Source organism: Delphinapterus leucas, unplaced genomic scaffold, assembly GCF_059928025.1.
Source record: "Delphinapterus leucas isolate spDelLeu-1000000601 "Yukka" unplaced genomic scaffold, BTC_Dleu_Yukka2 spDelLeu_asBTCV2_sq74, whole genome shotgun sequence".
In the NCBI taxonomy this organism is placed as follows: Eukaryota; Metazoa; Chordata; class Mammalia; order Artiodactyla; family Monodontidae; genus Delphinapterus; species Delphinapterus leucas.
The window spans coordinates 465,253-488,865 of NW_028322283.1; the positions used below are offsets into that span (position 1 = coordinate 465,253).

At 37.3% G+C, this 23,613-nt stretch overlaps 1 pseudogene across 1 annotated transcript in view; it reads right to left on the bottom strand.

Moving 5' to 3' along the window:
• The window catches only part of LOC149743808 (leucine-rich repeat-containing protein 37A3-like), a 72,586-nt pseudogene that overhangs the window by 34,754 nt on the left and 14,219 nt on the right, over positions 1 to 23,613 (bottom strand). Inside the window, exon 1 of the transcript XR_016391764.1 lies at positions 1 to 23,613. This exon is cut by the window's right edge and continues 14,219 nt beyond it. The product of XR_016391764.1 is annotated as a leucine-rich repeat-containing protein 37A3-like (transcript).

Here is a 23,613-nt window from a genome sequence, read left to right on the forward strand (position 1 = left end):
AAATATTTTAATGCTGGCAATTTAAAAAGATAAGAATCTTCAACTGTGGTCAAAGGATTACGATTGAGAATTCTGAAAAATGGAATGGAATTAAAATTATCTGCATTTTCATTTACTTCCATGAAAGCTTATATTCATTTATTTTGGTATGGAACTTGAAGGTTAAAAAAATCATTTTCTGTCTTTACCTCTAAATCACCCTTAGAATCTGTAAAACACCCTTTCATTGGGAAGGACCCAGGTCTCCAGATGATAAAGTGGAAAAGAGAAACAAACAAACAAAAATTAGAAAAAAAGTGGCTAGCAAAGAAAAAATATGCCAAAGAACGTTTCAGGTTCAAAACCCTCGAAGTGACTGCTGGTAGGAAGCTCTTGCTCTGTAAAAAAGTACTATTTCTAGTGTCCTCCATAATTCAAGGGGTTTTTCTTTCATCCCTACAAATTTTTTTAAATTTCATGATTTAAACTACCCAGTTAAAGACAAAAATAGGACTAATTCCTTGGTTCTGGAGCCAAAGAAGCAGAGATAAATCCAGGAGGAACTGGTAAAAGCCATACTCCCATCACATAGTTCCACGTGTATCCTTGTACCATACCCTTTGTTACTGTGTATGTAATCACCTGTTTACTTGTCAGTCTCCTAGATTGTCAGCAACTTGAAAGCAGGGACCACACATTATTCTCATTATTATTCCTGTGCCTGACATAGTGGCTAATATTTACCAGGTATTTAATAAATGTTTGCTGAATAAATAAATAACATTTTGTTTATATATCAATAAATTAAACAAATTAATTTTGGGGAACAAAATTGTATTCCAAAATGCTGGAATACATTTTCTTCTTAGTTCTTTCTTTCTTTCTTTTTTTTTTCTTCGTAGTTCTTTACAACAAATACGGGGGGGAAAAGAAAACAGAAACAGGAAGAAAGAAAAGAATATCTGACTTTAGGTTAACATTACTCAAGAATTATTAGCATATTTGTGCACAATATTATAAAGATAATTATCAAAACTAATATATTTTGGGTTGCCAGGCATCTGTGATCAGCATTTAACAGTTAATCCTCACAGTAACCTTATGTGATAGATATATTACCCCATTGAACAAATGAGGAAACTGAGGCACAGAGAAGTTACATAACTTGTCCTAAGTCATCAAGCTAGTAAGAAGCAGAGCTGGAATTTGAACTCAGTTCTGACGCTAAAGCCTGTGTTTAACCTGAATGAAAAAAAAGGGGGGGGGTGTTAATACATCTGTTACTTGAACCTTAACTTTGAGAGCACTAAATATATAAATACCATTTCAAACTTCATCTACCCATCTGGGAAAGCCTCTATGAGAATTATATTTTCTCTTTTTATTTATTATTTCTCCTTTAATTTATTTTTTCCTTAATCATCTCCCATCATAAATATTTAATTAGCCTATGGTCATTGAGACTTTAGAGATTTTAAAAAATATTGCACTAAAATCAGTAAAAATGATGGAGGAAAGACATCAGAAAATTCATCCCTCCATAGAAGCCACAATACCAATAACAACAAAAACAACAACAAAACTGGCAAAAATCAGAATCAACTTCTGAACTCTGGAAATTTAACCAACAGGCTTGCAGCACATGGGGGAGAAATTTCTTCAAGGAAAACAAATTAATTTCGGTAAAAACAATGAGATCTGTGTTGCTTTAACTTGTTCTTGACCTTTGCTCTCCATACCAGTGGTAGCCTTGGAAAAACAGCCCACATCCCTGGTACCAGAAGGAGCAGCATGGACTGGGAGGGCTTTCAAAGCCTCATTCCCAAAGAACTGTCATTGTTTTACATGTCTGGTGGTCCCCTGGAAGACCTCACTTGCAAGGCTTTCCTTTGACCTGATGGAGAGCTGTCTGGTGAGAAAAGCCGCTCCTCAGGTGGCATTTCTGGAAAACATTTTCAAGCAAATATTTTAACATGGCGGTTGCATGAGGCAATGGATAACAGTTTGGGGCAAAAAACAGCCCAACCGAGAAGCTTAAAGAGAAAAGCTGAGGAATGAGATGTCCATGGAGACTTTGAAATGTTCCAATGTATTCCTGGGAAACTGGAAGACCACAAGACATATTCCTGGGAATCTAGGAAAATAACTGTTAGCATTCATAAATGAGTTCAGCAAGGTTGTAGGATATAAGATCAATATTATTTCTACACACCAGCAATGAGTAATCCAAAAATGAAATTAAGAAAACAATTCCATGTGTAACAGCATCAAAACAAGTAAAATACTTAGGGTAAAATTTAACCAAGTAAGGGCAAGATTCACTCTGAAATGTACAAAACTGTTGAAAGAAATTGAAGAAGATCTAAATAAATATAAAGGCATACTGGATTCATGGACTGGAAGATAACCTTATTAAAATGTCACTATTTCCCAAATCGACCTATGGTTCCATTGCAATTCCTATCAAAATCCCAGCTGACTTCTTTACAGAAACTGCCAAGCTAATTCTAAAATTCATATGGCAATTCAAGGAAACAGAATAACCAAAACAATGTTGGTAAAGAACAAGTGGGAGGACTCAAACATCCTGGTTTCAAAACTCAGTTCAAAACTACTGCAATCACAGTGTGGTACTGGAATAAGAACAGACATGTAAATCAATGGAACACAATTGGCAGTATAGAAATAAACTCTCATATGTATGGTCTATTGATTTTCAACAAGCGTGCCAAAACAATTCAATGTGGAAAGAACAGTCTTTTCAAATAATGCTGGGACAACAGTACATCCACACACAAAATAATGAAGCTGGACTCCTACACTTCACACCATATGTGAAAATCAACTGAAAATGGATCAAATATCCAAATGTAAGAGCTAAAGCTATAAAACTCTTAGAAGAAAACACAGGAGTAAATCTTTATGACCTTGAATTACACAATAGTTTCTTAGATATGATACCAGAAGCACAAACAACCAATGGAAATATAGATGAATGGGATTTTATAAAAACTGCAAAAGTTTGTCCTTCAAAGGACACTATCAGGAAAGTGAATAAACATATACAATGGGAGAAAATACTACAGGTGGGAAGAATAAGATGCAGTTGGGAGAAGAAAAGTATGGTAGTTTCTAGGTGTGACAATCTCAAAATTTTGAACTATTACAAATAAAACAGCCACCCTGAATCACGGCAAAGGGCAGACCCAAGTTATTTTTGTTTTTAATGTTTATGCCTTTCTAAATCTGAGAAGCTGCCAGGATTCTAGTACATAGCAAAAAGTGATGACAGCACCCTGAAGTGTGTAAGCTTTTGTGTGTACATAGCTATCTAAAGGAAACCAATACTAGTTGTTGGGGGGAGCATTAGGGCGGCTCTGTGACCGCAGCTCAATTTGCCTTCATAGTGTGGCCACACCTCCCTCATTGATATTCTCAACAACGGGGTAAATAATTTAATAGGGATAAGGCTTTGATTTTCCTCTTATTCTCTCTTAGTGCTTATGTTCTAGGTACAATATTGATGTACCAAAGAAAAGGAAGCATGTGAATGTGCTCTGTCTGGTTAAGTTATATAGCCTTTCTACATTGTAGAGTCCTTCAGTTTCTAAAATCATGGAGCTTGTATTGTTAGAACCAATGAAGTGACTAAAAGAATTTTAAAAAATAAGTCATCAGTCGGGACCTGCATAGGTGAATGAAGGAGAAACAATTTATAGTCAGAAAAAAAAGTAAAGTTAACATTTAGGATTATCAACCACTGCTGGTTTTCCATAATATATTTCATTCCTGATTTTATCAGAAAGAGATATGATTACTACCACCATTCAAAAAGTGGTACTTTATTAATTAATAAGCTCTTGGCTCATCTTTGAGGTAGATTTCGGATTTAAAATAGACTACTATACTGCTAACTACTTCACCTGATGTTTGTCAATACCATAGAGGCTTGATTCTAGAAACCTACAGACTTATAATTACCTGAAAACTGGTGATGAATCAAGGTTTTGTGAGGCCTGAAGCTCATCTACTTTGGGAAATCCTATCTAATAAAAACATGCAAAGTTATGAATACAAAAATTGCTAGGGCCCCGCTCAATATCTTGGAAGGAACCTATGCAAGTGAGGAGCCCTGAAGCCTAAGCCTCATTGTATTCATGATAAATCCACCTCATCTGGGGCCCTTTTTCAAACTTATTTAATACAGGCAACTTATAAACACCCCAGTAATATGTCATAATAGGTAGTAAAATGACTTAACTCGAGTGTGGCATCTTCCTTTGGTGGCTTCCCTTTGGAAAGAGATGCAATAAAGTTTATATATCACTATGGCAAATATTTTCTGAAGCAAATTACCTTTGCCTATTAGAAAGAGTTAGCCCAAAACAAAGACTTACTATACTGTGACAATCTTTTGAAAGTAACTGTGAACGAGTTTTAGGAGTACAGTACTAATTTATTTCCAACACCAGATAGGTCTGATTCTTTCACTAACTTTTTCTGTCATTTAAGAGGAACACAAATTCAAAAGGAACAAGTTCCTGCCTCTTCCATTACAAATCTTTTCTAAAATACCACCCATTTTCTACTTCACCACCCCCCTCCCTCACCTTGTTACCCCACTGCATAGATGCTAGAATGGCTCTCATATACGTTTTCCCATCAACATCCATCTTTCGCCTCCCAGTATGAAAGCTTCTTGGGGACAAAGTCCCTGGAGTATGCATGTTTGTATCCGCAGCACTTAGGACAGTGCTGACACACAGTGGGCATGGCACTCAGTGAATGTTTTCTGAATGATTTCATTAATTTTTAAACTGTGATTGATTGATTGATTTTTTTATTTCCACAATGTATTTTCCCGTGTTGCCTACATAACTATAGTGAAACTGATTCTTATAAGGAAGTCTTGATGTTATAGGTGGTGAGGTTATGACGTTATATTGACGCTACTAAAACCTCCTGGTGAAGGGACCCCATCAGCCTGCTCCCCTGTGTGCTGCCAAAAGAAAAACTGACCCTTGGTACTCTCTCCCCAAGGTAGGTATCAGCAAAGTAACAAGGGAAAGGAAGGAGGGAGCTAAAGATAGGCATCTGCAGGAATTGCTAATCCACCTCCAGACACAGCCTCAACACCTTCATTAACCCAAAATGTGTGAACTGTGTGAAACTGGATTTCTGACCCACAAGACAGGTAAGAGAGTCTTTTCCAAAGTCAGGTGTAGAAGAGCTCTTTTCCTTGAGTCTAAAATCAACTTCGGGCCATTGAAAGTACCCACTATCAATTTCCCTGTGTCAAGAGAAATCACAGAATTTTTGAAATGAAGGGGTGTAAAACCCACACTTCTTATTGAAGAGTAGGCAGCAAAGAAAGTATATTGAATTAGGCTACAGCAATGTATTTTCTTCATATTTTTCACACTATAGCTGAACACAATGTCTTTTCCCATACTACAAACGTGCCTATTGACCACAGATAATTCACTTCAGAGATATATGCTTTTTGAAAAATAATGTTCTGGGTGGCTGGAGAGAGCCTGTGGTGGGTGTTCAGGAATTCTTTCTGCTTTACCATTTAAAAGAGCTAATAATGGTTGGAGAAGCACCCACACCTTTTGCTCCCTGAAGAATTCGGTGCTATAGTTAGTTCTTTGCAGCTCTGTGTTGCATACATTTTAAGCAGTTAGGAATTTTGCAAATGAGCAGGAATCAAAGTTAAATTCAAAAGTGGAACTTCATCGACCATTCGCATATTGGAGAGGCATCAGTTGGATTCCATGACAATGCTAATTTGAGTGTTTTTGCTTGGTGCCTTTTATTGCCTGTACCAAAGATCAGTACTATGGAAAGCAGGGTGTTTCATATATATGAGTTAAACAAGTCTCTTGGCCTCTTTGTACCTTAGTTTCCTAATTTTAAAGGAAAATAAATTGCTCTCAAGACATACTTTCCAGAATTCATACTGAGCTTACACCAGCTAACCAATAACTGCATGATTTTTTCACACAGTGTTTTTTACATGCATTCATCTTCTATTTCACTTACAACTTGTATAATACCAGCATTCCATGCCAGAACTTTCCAAATCTAAGTTCTGTGAGTAAATTGCAACCAAGATTTCTACAAAAAAAGACACCAGCAAAAGAAGAAGAAAAATATGTATTCTTTCAGAATATTTTTCCTTTGGCAAATATTCTAATTTATATATGATGAAACATAACATCAGTACTCCCTCCATACACTAAAGTAGTCTCACTGTGGAAGACATTATGATTTATACTTTCATGATTATATATGGGGTGCATTAGATACAAACTAGTAAATGCTCATTAAATACTTGTGTTAAGTGATCCTTATATCTCTAGAAAGGCAGCACTATTAACATTTTGGGCTGGATAATTCTTTGCTGTCGGAGGCTTTCCTGTACACTGTTGGATGTTTGTAGTATCTCTGGCCTCTGTCCACTAGATGCCAGTAGCATATACAGTTCTGACAAGCAAAAATGTCTCCAGACACTACCAAATGTCACCTATGTGCCAAATCACCCTGGTTGAGAACCACTGCTCTATAATTATTCACTCTGATCTGTGTAATATTTCTCACACTAACCTTTGCTAGAGACAAAAAGGATTTGCTACAAAATTTTAGCAGCAATTTTAATCAAAATGAGTAACAAATTAATTTTATAAATAATTAAACTTTATAAAAATTTCAAATATAATGAAGTTATATTTGTAACTTACATAAACTGCAGAAAAGGTAGTGGTTCAAATGTACGTTGTACAATAGACGGTATTTTATTGCAGGAAAAATTTCTAGGAAATGTAAAAGGAAAATATTGCCTCAATTAGCTATTAGATATCTAATTAGTAGGAATAACTAGTAGAGGTTAGAATGATAATAATAAATAAGAAGCTTTGGTCTAAACTCCAAACCTTAAGAATTACTATTTGAATCTTCCAGAGCCCCTAACCCTGCCTTCACCTCTCTTAAGAGTCTCACCTTCAGGATCTTCATAAATTAAATATACAACTATAGATCAATAGATTTTGGAGGTAACCTTTCCTGAGAGCAGAAGCATTGATTAGATTCCACCTTTTGTGGTCTGATCAAATTCTAGATTATGAACTCAAAGATTTTATCTCTATATATCATTATAATTTCTAATATTAAAAGGAATATTCTTATATTTACACACTTCCCAGTATAGTTCTGTTTTTCTAGCCCAATTCATTACCAAAAGAAATAAAAGATACCCTTTCACACAACTTGAAAGGAAGTTACTCCTATCATTAATATGTAAATTTAATTCAGTATTACACTTTCTATCATATGGACTTTTATTCGAAAATACCTACTCTTGACTATAGCTGACTATCTTATTTCCATTGATTCCAGCTTAGTCTCTCATTTCACCTGGATGGGTATAACTGTCTTCTGACTGATATTTCCATCTCTACCCTCTCCCTTTCTAAGCCATCCTACACGTGATCGCCAGATTAACACTCTGTAAGTGGTTCTCAAATACCAGCATCACTTGTGAATTATTGAAGATACAAATACTCAGCCCTACTCTGGACCTCTTGAATCAGTAACTACGGGGGTGGAGCTTGTGTTTTCACAAGCCCTCCAAGTGGCTAGTTCTGTTGCAGGCTAAAGGTTGTCCTAAAGCACTGCTGTGGTAACATGGTGCTTGGCATGTTATTCTTGGCTTGGCCTCCAAAACTCTAGATGATCTGGCTCTAATCTTCTACTCTTCCCACTTGTACTCTACAGGTACTCAGAGTATTTCTCCTGTGCTTTGTCTTTCTCCCACTTTCCTTTTGCAAGCTTATTCTTCCCAAGATGTCTGTCATTGATACCAAATGGCCCTTCAAGGTCCCGTTTAAACAGCATTGCTCTAGTAATATATTCCCTGGTCCAATTTGAAGAATTTTTTCCCTATTTTGTGCTCCAGTACCAACTTATAGTACTCATTGCATATATTCATTTCTTTCTTTAAATATAGCTATTTTTGCAACCCATGTCCTCTGAGCATAAACTCCTTCAAAGTATGGACTAGATCCTGCTTATGTGAATTGTATATCGTGCTTAAAGCCAATGCGTGGACATAAAGCAAACTCAAATATTTGTAAAATCAACAAATAGCTGGGGAGTGGAGAGAAGGAGGAAATGACTGTTTTAAAAGAAATGTAGTTTTATTACTTCATTGTGCCTCCATAGCATTTTGTGATTATGGTTTGAGCTTATTATATGTTTTTTTCCCTGTGAGATCATGAGTTGCTAAAAGGAGTCCTGTCTTACCCATCTTAATGTTTACAACACTAGGCATAGTGCGTATTAGCATATTCTTTCTTCGCTTTTTTATTGATTGGCATTTTTTTTAAGAATGAGAATACTTATGCTAACATGAAATAATCAGATTATAAAGTATTTCATAGTAGAAGTAATGAAGGGCTTAGTCCACTGAGCAGTTATTTTATTTGTTCTTCTCCAAACTGTGTTTCTAAGGTTTGGAGCCCAGATGGCAGAGAAGAGACTAATATAAAGGTGACTGCCCCTTAAGGCTTGGAAGGTTTGATAATTAAACGAACTATTTTTAGGGTCATGTGAGGCTCTTTATACCCATTTCCCTTAAGCCTTTTATATTTGCAAGAAGAATCTATTTGCTAAAGACGATCATTCATTCGCTTAATAAAGATTAATGACATACACAACTTTGGATGCCATGGACAAAGGACAAAAACTGAGGTTTTATAGCAAAAAACACAGTTATCTGTTTATCCCTAAATTAAAAGAAATACTAGGCAAGCATTTCCTCTTTGATAAGGAAGCTGGAGAGGGAATTCCCTGGTGATCCAGAGGTTAGGACTCGGCACTTCCACTGCTGGGGATCTGGGTTCAATGCCTGGTCAGGGAAATAAGACCCCACAAGTTGTGTGGCGTGCCCAAAAAACAAAACAAACAAACACAAAAAACAGAAATAAAAAGGCTGGAGAGATTTTTGTTAGGGGCATTTCTGAGATGCTTATTTAGTGTGAGCATTTCTAAATATACCACTTAACCATCATCTTAAACATTCTTAATATTAATATCACACTTCCTGCATTAAAATCCTTAACAAGTGTTTGTTATTTTGGTAACTTAATGTGTTCTTGACAATACTGATTTTTTTTAATGTGGACCATTTTTAAAGTCTTTATTGAATTTATTACAATATTGCTTCTTTATTTTTATGTTTTCATTTTTGGCCATGAGGCATGTGGGACCTTAGCTCCCTGACCAGGGATCGAACCCACACCCCCTGCATTGGAAGGCAAAGTCTTAACCACTACACCACCAGGAAAGTCCCTTGGCAATACAGTTTACATAATTCATCTGCTTAAATATTTAATATTTAAATGTTAATTTAATTTAGATTAAATTATCAAAGTTAGGAGTTAAGGGCATTCATATTAATCTAAGTGTTCTATATTTTGTCTTGTAGGTGACAATTTGAGGTTAACTTTAATTCCTCTCATTTCACTAAACCAACTTTTTCAAACCTTTTCCGTAAAGGCCAGATAAGTAAATATTTTAGGCTTTGCAGGCCACATACAGTCTCTGTCACGTATTTTTCTTCGTTTCTTTTTTTTTCTCATTTACAGCCCTTTAAAAATCAGTTTTAACATATGGGCTGTATAAAAACGGACTATGGGCCAGATTTGATCCATAGGTCATAAACAAAATGTAAATACAGATGGAGACTATATGAACACTTATATAACAAAGTTCATATGGGAGCCTATAATTGCTCAGACATCATTACCACTTTTCCTCTACAACTAAAGTGTATTTTTCTGTATTGTCTGTATAATTAAAAAATTAAAAATGAATAGGAGATATTTAGTGCCAGTGATGGGCTGGGGCCCTACACAGACTCACAGGATTGTAGAATTGTGCTGCTAGAAGAAATTGAAGAGATTATGTAACTTGAACCCCTTAATTACTTTATAGATAATCTACTTTATAGGTAAGAACTCATAAATAAATACGATTAACTTACAAATATCGGAGGGATAGCAAGCCTTCAAATGAGTCCTTATGTAATTCAGTCAAATCATTTTCACTGAGAATTCTGAAAAATGAAAAGGTTATTTCTGGATCAAAATGCAAAATAACTACAACTATATACTACATAGGACTAACTCCTATATGTGGAGGAAAGCTGGGTAATGGTGTCACCTAAACAAACTAATTCTTATTTGATTTAGGGATGGTGATTTCTGCTCTGTTTCCATTTAAACCTTCTTTTCACGTCTCACACACACACACACACACACACACACACACACACACACACACCACCCACTCTTCCCACCAAATCATATAGTTAAAGCCTACTCTCTAGACCACGAAGTCTCTGTTAGAACCCAGCTCTGGGTGGCACCAACGTTGCAGAGCTGCTCTTCCCTCCTCTCTTTCCCCAAACCTTATTGGGAAGTCACCCACACAACTGTATCAGGGCAAATGAAGCCATCTGATTTTTTTCCCCCATAACAAATTTTTGAAAATTAAATGCGAATAAAATATACATAACTGTTCAATAATTCAATTGAACAACTGTTCAACTGTTAAATAATTACAATACAGATCCCCACGTAACACCATTCATGTCAAGAAAGAATCCTGCCAGCATCCCAGAAGCCCCCCATGTGCCCTTTTCCAATCACAACCCTCTCTCTTACTTCCTAGAGGGGACCACTATCTTAACTTTAAGAATAATTTCCTTGCTTTTTAAATTTACTTTTGCCTTTTCTCTATCAGCCATAAACAACATAGTTTAGTCTTCCTTCTTCTTGAACTTTATATAAGTGGAATCATATTATATGTATTGTTTTCCACATTGCTTCTTTCATTCAACATTATTTTGTAAAATTATTTTCGTTTTGCCTGTAGTATGTAGTGTTGCATGTCCAACTACATGAGGCTTCTGAGTATTTGAAAGTGGCTAATGACACTAAGGAGTTGAATTTTTAATTTAATTTCAATTATTTTAAAATTAAAATTTAAAAAACAGATATGCAATGTAATTATCGGAAAATGTTTATGTTAGCAACAATCTGCATATGTGATACTACTTTTTTGACTGTAAATTTTATGCAATCTAAGTATTGATCAAGTATTTGTAATAAAATTTAGCAACCAAATTGTGATTTCAAAGAGTTAGTATGGAAAAAAAATGTAGATTCTCTCATTAATTTTTATATTGATTAAATGTAAATATGATAATACTTTGGATATTTTTAAATCCTTAGTATGAAAAAACCATAGAATATATTATTAATAATGTATATAATGATTACAGGTTAAAATGATATTTGGGATATAAAGGTTAAGTAAAAGATATTAACATTTATTTCATCTGTTTCATTTTACTTTATTTTTAAGTGGCTACCAGAAAATTTAAGATTACTTATGTGGCTTGCATTATGTGTCTAATGAAGTCTATGACTTCTAATTATGATTATATCACACTTTATTTATTCAACGGTTGGTATATACTGAGATTTTTTCTAGTTTTTATTTATTAAAAACAATACTGCTTTGAACATTCTTATATTTGTATCCTGATACATATCTGCCTGAGTTTGTCTAGGATGTAATAGGGATACAAAATTGTTTCCAAAGAAGTTGTGCTATTTCAAGTTGGCAGATTGAAACATGTCAAGTCTCCACCCCTTCAACTTCCACCAAAATCCCTAAGAATGACAGAAAAGATATAACTTAAAAATCACAACCTTAGCTCAATGTGTGGGAGCAGCTCCCCTACCAGAAACGTCCCAGAGCTGCCTACAGGGTGATCAGTTGGAATAGTGCGGTAGGAGCAGCCGACAGCACACATCAACCCCACATCTTCCCTCCTTGATCAAGACAGCAAAAGGTGTCTTCCTCTAGGCAGGAGCAATTGGTGTTAGAAAGGGGGCAAGGTCCCAGAACCCTGAAAGAAAGGTATGCACTCCCTGACTAGCCACAAGAAGGCACCTCCCACCTCTGCCTTATTCTCAGGGGAACCCATTGGGAGTAATAAGCCCCAACAGCTCATTTCACTTCTCCCCTAAAGCTGGGAAAGAAACGCAGTAGAATCTCAACTACAAAGATGAATTACACTCAGGAATGACCAAACAATGTGATAAAGCCAACTCCATTAAGGACAGAAAACAAAAACAAACATAAGAGCTTATAGCCAATGAATCAGAGTTAACAAAGCACAAGAGGATCTTAGGATAGCACAATTATTACCCTCAGACAGATGTAGGCAGATAGTGCCTCCATTAATCAAGAATATACAAATGAAAAGTGTTAGCAATAATAAAAAAAAACTCAGTATATGAGCAGCAGAAATGACAGTTAAAGAATAAATTAGGAAACTGAGAGATCCAGCCAAATACTTCTCCAGAATGCAGAATGAAGGGAGCAGAAACGATTCACAGTCAAGCCTGACCCCTGGGTCTGCCCGAGGAATGTTAACCCCTTTGCTTCAACTGGTCTCACAATACAGACTAGGAACATAGTGCGGGGAGGAGGGGGTGGTGTTTTGCACCCGTTTCTTAAATCTGATAAGCAGGAAGGCACATAGCCAGTGACCCAAGAGTGGAGTGAGGGAGTGGTAGAGAGAGCCAGTACAGAAGAAACTGTATAAGATGTCAAAGGTAGGTTTCTCTTGCCTGGAAGTATCCCCTTCCTTGCACGTGATATTAACAGTGGTACATCCTTCAGAAGCCTTGGGGATCTGAGCACAGGCTATGTTGCCTTGTGAAGAAGCTATTTCCACTGAGTTCTGCATTTAAACGTTCTGCTTTTCACTCACAGTGTCTCTTGGTCACATATTTATATTAGTTCCATCTCATAGCTTAATTCCAGCTCAAAAATTAATTCTTTATTCATAGCTTATGAGAATTAAAATATTACTACCTGGAAACTCTGCAACTCAGTTATTAAGGTGGTTCATATTATACAGAATATAGTCACACACATTTGTATAAGATCACTAAAACAAAAACACAAAAGACTTCAATTCCCACAAAGAACTCTTGGAGCCCTGAGCATGCTTCAAAGACCCTGACCTCAATTTGAAACTCACCATTTTAGAAGGAATCGCAGTGATTGTCAGAATACATGCTAGGGGGAAGGGTCAACAGATGGTGCTAAGATTGTTTTCTCACCTCTAAGTACTGGTTTCATATTTCCATGCAAATGATCCAAAAAGAAAAAAAACAAATCAATATGTCCAACGACATGTATGCTAACCCTTTTCATACCTTCCAAGGTAGGAAAAAACTCTACCTCCCCATATGGCGTAACAAAACTGTATGTATATACCATAAATGATATACAAACGTCACAGGAAATGATGGTATATGAAAAAAGCTACACAAAAGTGGAACTCATATATACTAACTATAACTTTGAACGTTGACAAGGATTCAGTAAGTACAGCAAAGAGATGGGGCTGATCCTCAACTCTATATGGCACTGTCTTCTCTGATTAGCTGATGCCCATATCAGACTGGTTGGAGTTTGAATATCATGGTAGGACAGGGCGTAACCAAACAGTATGTATTTCAAATTAATAGGGTTTCTTTCTGTGAAGTTGTTTGGATGACAGGATAGTAGAAATGTTAAAAATAACAACAGTAAGTTCAGCCTAGAAGTAAACTTTAGACTGAGAATGAGTCAGTCACCAGAAAATTACCCAAAAAGGAGCTTCAAATAAGCAATAACTGAATAACTGAAATAAAATACATTAATCTGTAGAACTCCAAATATCCATTTTGACTGAAGAAAAAATTTTAAAAATATGGGGAATCAGAGTCAAAGCCAGATCTAAAACTTTCTCACACCATGAAAATATCAAAACCAGGCGTGAATGAACATTTAAGAATGATCCATGTCTAACTTCTGACCAGGGTTCTGGTCTAAGGCAATCTTCTGAATTTCACATTCATTCTTGATTCTGTATTATTGACAATTATCCTTCTCTCAGCCTCTGTAACTTCTAGGAAATTGAGAGGGCTCAGGGTTTGTTTGTTTGTTTTATTGATTTAACTATATATATAATGCAAACAATAGGCCTTTCTGGGACTGATTTACTCTCCTTTCCCTGCTTTCTTTCTCTCCAAAGTACTTAGCAATGCTTGAAATTATATCTATCTATTTATTATACTTACATACTTATTTCCATATATTTGTAATTCCCCTGAGAACTGAGATACTTGGGCTGTTTCATTCTTGGGCCTGTAACTCTAGCATGTAATAGTGGTGAGAGTAGGCAACCTTGTCTTGTTCCTTATCTTAGAGGAAATGGTTTCAGTTTTTCACCATTGAGGACAATGTTGGCTGTGGGTTTGTCATATATGGCCTTTATTATGTTGAGGATAGTTCCCTCTATGCCTACTTTCTGCAGGGTTTTTATCATAAATGGGTGTTGAATTTTGTTGAAAGCTTTCTCTGCATCTATTGAGATGATCACATGGTTTTTATACTTCAATGTGTAGGCAGAACACTCTATGACATAAATCACAGCAAGATCCTTTTTGACCCACCTCCTAGAGAAATGGAAATAAAAACAAAAATAAACAAATGGGACCTCATGAAACTTAAAAGCTTTTGCACAGCAAAGGAAACCATAAACAAGACCAAAAGACAACCCTCAGAATGGCAGAAAATATTTGCAAATGGAGCAAATGACAAAGGATGAATCTCCAAAATTTACAAGCAGTTCATGCAGCTCAATAACAAAAAAACAAACAACCCAATCCAAAAATGGGCAGAAGACCTAAAGAGACACTTCTCCAAAGAAGATATACAGATTGCCAACAAACACATGAAAGAATGCTCAACATCATTAATCATTAGAGAAATGCAAATCAAAACTACAATGAGATATCATCTCATACCGGTCAGAATGGCCATCATCAAAAAATCTAGAAACAATAAATGCTGGAGAGGGTGTGGAGAAAAGGGAACACTTGCATTGTTGGTGGGAATGTAAGTTGATACAGCCACTATGGAGAACAGTATGGAGGTTCCTTCACAAACTACAGATAGGGGGGTTTCCCTGGTGGCGCAGTGGTTGAGAGTCTGCCTGCCGATGCAGGGGACACGGGTTCATGTCCCGCTGAGCCTGTGCCTCCGGAGCCTGTGCTCTGCAACGGGAGAGGCCACAACAGTGAGAGGGCCGCGTACCGCAAAAAATAAAAAACTACAAATAGAACTACGATACAACCCAGCAATCCCACTACTGGGCATATAACCTGAGCAAACCATAATTCAAAAAGAGTCATGTACCAATATATTCATTGCAGCTCTATTTACAATAGCCAGGACATGGAAGCAATCTAAGTGTCCATTGACAGATGAACGGCTAAAGAAGGTGTGGCAAATATATACAATGGAATATTACTCAGCCATAAAAAGAAACGAAATTGAGCTATTTGTAGTGAGGTGGATGGACCTAGAGTCTGTCATACAGAGTGAAGTAAGTCAGAAAGAGAAAAAGAAATACTGTATGCTAACACATATATATGGAATCCAAGAAAAAAAAAAAGTCATGAAGAACCTAGGGGTAAGATGGGAATAAAGGCACAGACCTACTAGAGAATGGACTTGAGGATATGGGGAGGGGGAAGGGTAAGCTGTGACAAAGTGACAGAGTGGCATGAACATATATACACTACCAAACGTAAAATAGATAGCTAGTGGGAAGCAGCCACGTAGCACAGGGAGATCAGCTCGGTGGTTTGTGACCACCTAGAGGGGTGGGATAGGGAAGGTGGGAGGGAGGGAGACGCAAGAGGGAAAAGATATGGGAACATATGTATATGTATAACTGATTCACTTTGTTATAAAGCAGAAACTAACACGCCATTGTAAAGCAATTATACTCCAATAAAGATGTTAAAAAAAAAAAGCTAACTGCATTATAAGATCCTTCTTGGTTCAGAATTTTGAGGTCAATACCTGTGAGAAAAGGTATTTCCCTTTCCATATCCCAAAGCAAGCTAATGATTGAAATTCTGTGTTTATTTTAAAAATCAAGTTTGGCAAGACCTCTTTAAAACCAGTAAGAGACACTTTAAACTTATTTTCTATTATATAAGTAATACATGATTATATTCTCAATATATAACAATGAAATTACAGGTATAGTGAAAACCCTCCTTGTGCCCTAATCCCCCACCCACTACTTTGAGTTTAGTATTAATCCTTCCAGATTCTTTTCCATACGTGTGAGTACATACATATTTACAGATAGCCAAATAGGTTTGTGTGCTTTTTCCTATCTTCTTTTTACATAAGTAACATCCTTGCAACTTGATCCCTTCATTTCATGATATGTCTTAGATTTCTTTCCTTCCCAGTACATAGAGGGTTACCCCATTCATTTAAACTCCTGCATAATATTCCATAGTATGAATGTATCACAGTTTAATAATGACCCTATTGAAGGATGTTTAGATTATGTCCAGTTTTCTTGTTACTTGCATTGCTGCAATGAGTATCCTTGTACATGCATTTTTGTGAGCCTGGTCATTAATTTCTATAGAATAGTTATCTAGAAATGGGATTGTTGGGGTGAAGACTATTTAGATATAAAGTTTTAATTGCCCTCAAAAAAGTTGTGCCACAGTTCTGGCAGAGAACGCGGTGAGAAGGGGATCGCGGCCTTCTAGTCTGGGGCCCTCCAGGCCCTCCGGCCTCCGGTCGTCAGGTGAACTGGGGAGCCCCCGGGACAGGCTCAGGCTGTGTCTTGCCGAGCCCCAGAGCCCTCGCCGCAGCTGCCCACGGGCAGTGCCCGAGCCCGGAAGCAGCAACGAACTGCTCCCCCACCCCCACCTCCGCGACCTAATGGCGGCGGCCCCTCGGAGCCCAGATCCCACCTACAGCCGGGTCTCTTGACCTCACGCTGCAGGGGTTAGGCGAAGCCTCCGGCAGGCCACCGAGAACCTGGCGCCTTTGGGCGTCGGGCGTGGCAGGGCGAGAAGAATGGCGGCCACTGGAATGCTGCGGAGGGACATTAGAGCCTCGAGGGCCCGGGAAGGAGGGTCTACATGTACGCCAGCTCAGCCACCCTTAGGCCTTGGAGCCCGCGCGATCTGGGACCTGAGGTGACCTCTCTGTCCCAGCTGGACAAGACCTCACCTCGTCCGGACAACGACAAAGGCCTTAACGGGCCCGGAAGGTGAGCGGAGCCGCGGTCGACGACGGGTGGAACGTTAGCGGGTCATCGGGCGGTTGGTCTTCGTTCTACTAAGACCTAGATGTTGGAAGATAGAAATGGTAGAATAACGTACCACATGTGGCCAATAGGAAGTGCCCGCCACCCTTTGGGAAGATTTACTGGCCGTTTATAGAAGGCCTGTGTATATAATATGAAAAGGCTGCTCTCAACTTTCCCCCCAACCTTTCGAAAACTTTTCGCTACATATAGGCCTTCTAGATGTGAAGAGGTTGCCGACGTATGATAGTTAAAGTCACATGTCTTGTAAATGCCCATTTGTTTCTTTAAAAAAACCGTAGAAAAGAAATGTCTTCTGGAAATGACTTTTCGAAATGGAATTGTTTGACCACCTCTAGAGGTGACATCAGGAGCCACAGAGCTCCACGTTTGTTCAGTGGGTTAGAGGACATGGAATGGAAGACGTTGAGGAGGAAGAAAAGAAGGTTCTATGCCAGACTGGTCACAGTCTGAGGTCTTCTGCCAGCGTTCAGTAGGTGTTCTGTAGGAGTTGTTCCACATGTAGATGTATTTCTGATGTATTTGTGGGGAGGAAGATCACGTGATCTCTGTGTCTTACTCTTCCGCCACTTGAAGCTCCTCCCGGCATTTTAAATATGGGCTGGTTGGAGTAGCAAATGCCCAAAGAAAAAGCAGAAACCACAGATGTTCTTTAAATATCACTCTTGGCATACTGTAAATGCTCAGTACATATTAGGTATTACTGCCTCGTTCTTTAATGTTGTTGTTGTTGCCATGATGGTTAATAATAATAAACCATCTTGTTACAAAGCTGTCAGTTACTGACAATATAAGTTCATTAACAAATATCTTCCACTGTTAGAAAAACCAAATATATCAGGGAAAAATGTCATAGATGTAAATTTAAGAGCTACCAGATTTTTTTCAATGTTAAGTTTACATTAGTCAAGCAACCAGTGGGTGTGAAGGCCTGGACTGACAATTAGTCTTCAATTTGATAAGAAAATGAAGAATGTAACCCCTTGATTAGGAGTACAGACTCTATAGCTGCTTTGAATCTCAGCCTACCCACTTCCTTATTATTTGATTCTGGGAAATTAGATTAGTCTCTCTACATTTCAGTTCTCTCATATTTAATTCATTGAGTTAACTGAAGTAGACAATCCACTTAAAGCATTCACAGAGTCCCTGACACTTAGTACATGCTCAGTAAATGTTAACTATGACTCTTATTCAGTAAGCGGCAGAAGTTCATGACTTCACTCTTTTACCTGTCTGCCCACAGCATATAAATGATAGATCTGCAAAATCAGGCATGGCCTCTACTGGACATTTTGATAAACAAAAATAGCCAAACAATTATGAAAACCCTGCATGCTGAGGATAAAGACTTAATCTGGCAAATATTTTTCTGAGGAAAAAAAAAGATTTACTAAGATTTTAAATTTGCTTGTATAGAAAAAAAAAGTCCACTTAAAAAGAGATTTAATTATTTGGCAATAAAATTATCTTTTATTGTGATTTCAGTGTGCAATTTAACCACACTTTTTGAGCTCATGTGTGTGTACATTGTAATAATCATTCAACTGTCTTAATTTAGCTATTTGTCTCCTTTGTCTTATAAATTGCTTTATATTTGCACTGAAACAAGCTTTTTAAAATTATCACAAATATTTGTTTTACATAACCACTGTTGAGGAAAAAAGAAAAGCTTGCTGGGACTTCACTCGTGGTGCAGTGGTTAGGAGTCTGCCTGCCAATGCAGGGGACACGGGTTCAAGCCCTCATCTGGGAAGATCCCACATGCCGTGAAGCAACTAAGCCTGTGCGCCACAACTACTGAGCCTGTGCTCTAGAACCCACGAGCCACAACTACTGAGCCCACGTGCTACAACTACCAAAGCCCGCGTGCCTTCAGCCCGTGCTCCGCAACAAGAGAAGCCCCAGCTCAATGCAGCTAGAGAGAGTCCACACACAGCAATGAAGACCCAATGTAGCCAAAAATAAAATAAATAAATAAATATATAAACAAATTTATAAAAAAAAGAAACAAAGATGTTGTTGATTTCCATGTAATTCTAAAGGATACAGAAAATGATACTTTCTTACTCCCTGCATTATCAGGCTATAGTTATGTAAATGGGATCTGTGACCAAGTATTTACTGCACTTGCATTCACTGAACACTGCAGCTGAGCAGGACCCAGGAATTATAAAACGTGTAAATTTACTGATCTATAGCATCTCTTCCTTGTTTAATCTATGGCTTTTTAAAGATGCAGAAGAATCTAACTAGGGGTTTACCAAAATGTTAGTTCCATAATAGCTGCTGACCTCAATGGCTGGGCATGACTTTTAAAGAAAAGGGGGAAAAAAATCATCATTTTCACATCTCTCACTAGTGGGTTTTTGCTTTGGAAGTCCCCATTCTTATGGACGTGAATCCAGACAAACCTAGGCCCGAGCTCTCTCTTTGCCATTTACTCCTTATGTAACTTCATATTTCAGTTAACTTTGCTGAGCCCTGGTTCCTAGGAATCCTGGTCTCTATTTTATTGGGTCTGTGGAAGAATCAGAATAATATTTCTGAGTTTGTATTTGTGGTCCCAATTATATCAGAATGGTCCTCCCTCTCAGAGGTGACTTCATTCTTCACAATGACCTTGGTTTGCCTATTCCTCAATCTTGATAATCCTGACCAAAGAATTAGATTCCCAGAACAAATTCCTGTTCTGCTTTTCTTTCTGCCTCTTTACTCTTTTGTCCGCATCGGCATCTCTTCTTCTTCCTACTATTCCACACATGGAGAGCCCCATAACACAACTGAGTCCTTGGCCTCATGTTCCCTTATACCTTCATTCCTAGAAACTTTAAAAAATTCTTATTCCGCTAATAATTAGCATCAAGTAGTAATGGCACGTATCCTAATTCTTGCAACAATTCTACAAGTTGCTTCTAATATTTGCCACTTTTACACATTGGTTTTATTCCTAGCCTTCAAAAGAAAACTTAAAACCAGATTTGCCTGACCCAAATGATCATACTCTTTCAGATATACACGCTACTTCTTTATTTACACCTTGGCTCTAGACCTGGCCACCTGAGTCCTTGGCTTATATATACAGCTAATTAGGTCTGAGTGTTTTTAACTGGAGGGTAATCAATGTCCCATAGGCATACTCCTCTATGCCCATCCCAGTTTCTGTCCATTAGAATTAGCACTATCCTCATAGTTTCCTCAATGGCTGGGATCTTATAGTATCTACATCAAAGGGTCAGTTGTAAGGACAAAATATATGAATAGGTATAGATGGGGTAGTATCTGGCACATGATCCATTCTCAATAAGTTGTTGTTCTTATTATTACTAATACTAATACTACTACTTCAAAAATGCTTTAAAAGCTTAAGATCTAGAAAATGAGTAGATACATAGGGAGTAACAACTGAGTCAGTTAAGTGCTCTGATAGATATTTGTATAAGATGCTCTATGATCACAGCAGAGAGTGTCTAAATGTACAATGCCTGCACTTTTTAATATTTAGTCACTAAACACACACAGACACACAAGCACACACACTGACTATATGTGCACCCCATATTTTGGAGAAGGAAAGTATATTGGTAAGATTCCTCTGGACTATCCCCCATGGAATGAAATTCTTAGTGAATGCCACTCTGAAGTGAGACTTTCTATCTTCAGTTACCAGATTGTCTCCTGAAGTAATTGAAACTCGTGAGCCTTGAATATAAAGCTGCTCAGTGCCACTGATCATAATAGAGCAATGCGAGCTGAGCTGACAATACTGTTTTTGAAATGGGAGGGTTAGCTTAGCCAATATAAAATATATAAACATATATTTATTTAAATACATAATTTTTAAAGGATTTGTGCCTGAGTGGTGCAGCTCCTAAATCTCTAATTACATTTAATATAGTAAGGAAGCCTAGTCATTGCTTCCTGGCCCTTCCAACGAGAGTCAGAATAACATCCAGGGAACTTCATGAAGCAAAAGCCCAATGACCTTCTCTCTCTTTGGAGAATCCTAAAGCAACAGAGCCTGGATGGTCAATGCTACTACTGATAGGACAGTTTCTTGCTAGCCATTACCTGAAGGGATGAGAAAGTAACCATTAAATTCCTACATCTCTTAACTTATTGAGATCTGAAGAGGAAAAGGACAGGAGATGGCATTAAAGCTTAGTTCCACTTACTTCTACTTTTGCCTCTGTGAAAATTAGAAAATTAGTCCTTACTTGGACTAAGTCAGAGGAGGAAGTTAGATGGGTAGAAAAGGAACCACATGCTTCTTAATAACCTCACTGTCACTAATGCACCCTGAGGAAGGCACCAGTGCCCGGCAGTCATGTGAGAAGCAGGGGAGATAGTTGTTTTATTCAGAAGCACAGTGACTGAGTAGGGTGGTGTTCCAAAGAAAGACAAATGGAGGAACTCTTGAAACAGAATTGCTCATGTTTAAATCCTGTATCATATTTGCCAGCTGTGTGACTTTGGGCAAATGATTCTAATCCTCTGAATTCCAGTCGCCTCATTTGTATAATGGGGACAAAACTTACGTTAAAAACCCGTTGATAGAATTTAAGATGATGCAGGTAAATGGTGTAGCATGTAATAAATATCCAATCAATTATGGTTTCCTTCTTTGTTTTGCCTACCAATTCTATTTCCTCCAATACCACATTTAAGAGCAGTACATCAATTGATATAAAAGTCAGATCATTAAGAAAATTTAAATTATTTTCTGATTAAAAAGAGGAAAGAAGTTGGGAAAATCTTTTTGAAATTTGTGTTGAAAAATATTCTGAGGTCAAGTTAGGACCTAAGTGGGTAGAGTGTTCTGATTGGTTAACTATCTACACAGACAGAGGAGGGGACAGTAGTTACTTGCATACCATATAGTTATGATCACTCGGCTAACATGTCTTAGAGATATTTGCAGCATTTGAATCACAAAGTCCTAAATATCCAACTACATAGAAACTAAATTATGACTGACTTTTGCCTCTTATTAAATTTTATTGGGAGTATAAAGAGGGATGACATAGTCCTTGTCCTCCATTAACCAGGTAAATAAGGATAGAAAAGATATTCTACAGAAATAAATGACATCTACAATCAAATAAATAAAGGACCTAGGAATAAATTTAACCAAGGAGGTAAAAGATCTGTACACTGGAAACTATAAGACACTGATGAAAGAAACTGAAGAAGACACAAATAAGTAGAAAGGTATTCCATGCTCATGGACTGGAAGAATTAATATTGTTAAAATGTCCATACTACCCAAAACAATCTACAGATGCAATGAAATCCCTAACAAATTCTTAATGGCATTTTTCACAGAAATAGAGCTAACATTCCTAAAATTTGTATGGAACCACAAGAGACTCCAAATAGCCAAAGCAACCTTGAAAAGAAGAACAAAGCTGGGGTTATCATGCTTTGTGATTTCAAACTATATTACAGAGCGATAGTAATCAAAACAGTATGGTATTGGCATTAAAACAGACACATAGATCAATAGAACAGAATAGACAGCCCAGAAATAAACCATGCACATATGGTCAGTTAATCTACAACAAAGGAGCCAAGAATATACAATGGGGAAAGGATAGTCTCTGCAATAAACAGTGTTGAGAAAACTAGATAGCCACATACAAAAGAATGAAACTGGACTACTGTCTCACACCATATACAGAAACCAGCTCAAAATGTATTAGACTTGAACATAAGACCTGAAACCATAAAACTACTAGAAGAAAACATATGGGTATACTCCTTGATACTGGTCTTAGCAATGATTTTGATTTGACCTTAAAAGCAAAGGCAACAAAAGCAAAAATAAACAAGTGAGACTACAACAAACTAAAAGGCTTCTGCACAGCAAAGGAAATTATCAACAAAATGAAAAAGCAACCTATGAAATGGGATAAAAAATTGCAAACCACATATCTGATAAGCAGTTAATATCCAAAATATACCTGGAACTCACACAACTCAACAGCAAGAAAAAACAAATAACCTAATTTAAAAATGGGCAAAGGACCTGAATAGACATTTTTCCAAGGAAGACATGAAAATGACCAACAGCTACAAAAAGGTGCTTAACATCACTAATATCAGGGAAGTGCAAATCAAAGCCACAAATGGTATCACCTCATACCTCTTAGGATGGCTATCATCAAAAACACAAGAGAGAAATCATGGTGAGAATGTAGAGAAAAGGGAACGCTTGTACACTGTTGATGGAAATGTAAACTGGTACAGCCACTATGGAAAACAGTATAAAGGTTCCTCAAATTAAAAATAAAACTACCACAAGATCCAGCAATCCCAATCCCGGATATATATCCAAAGGAAACAAAATTACT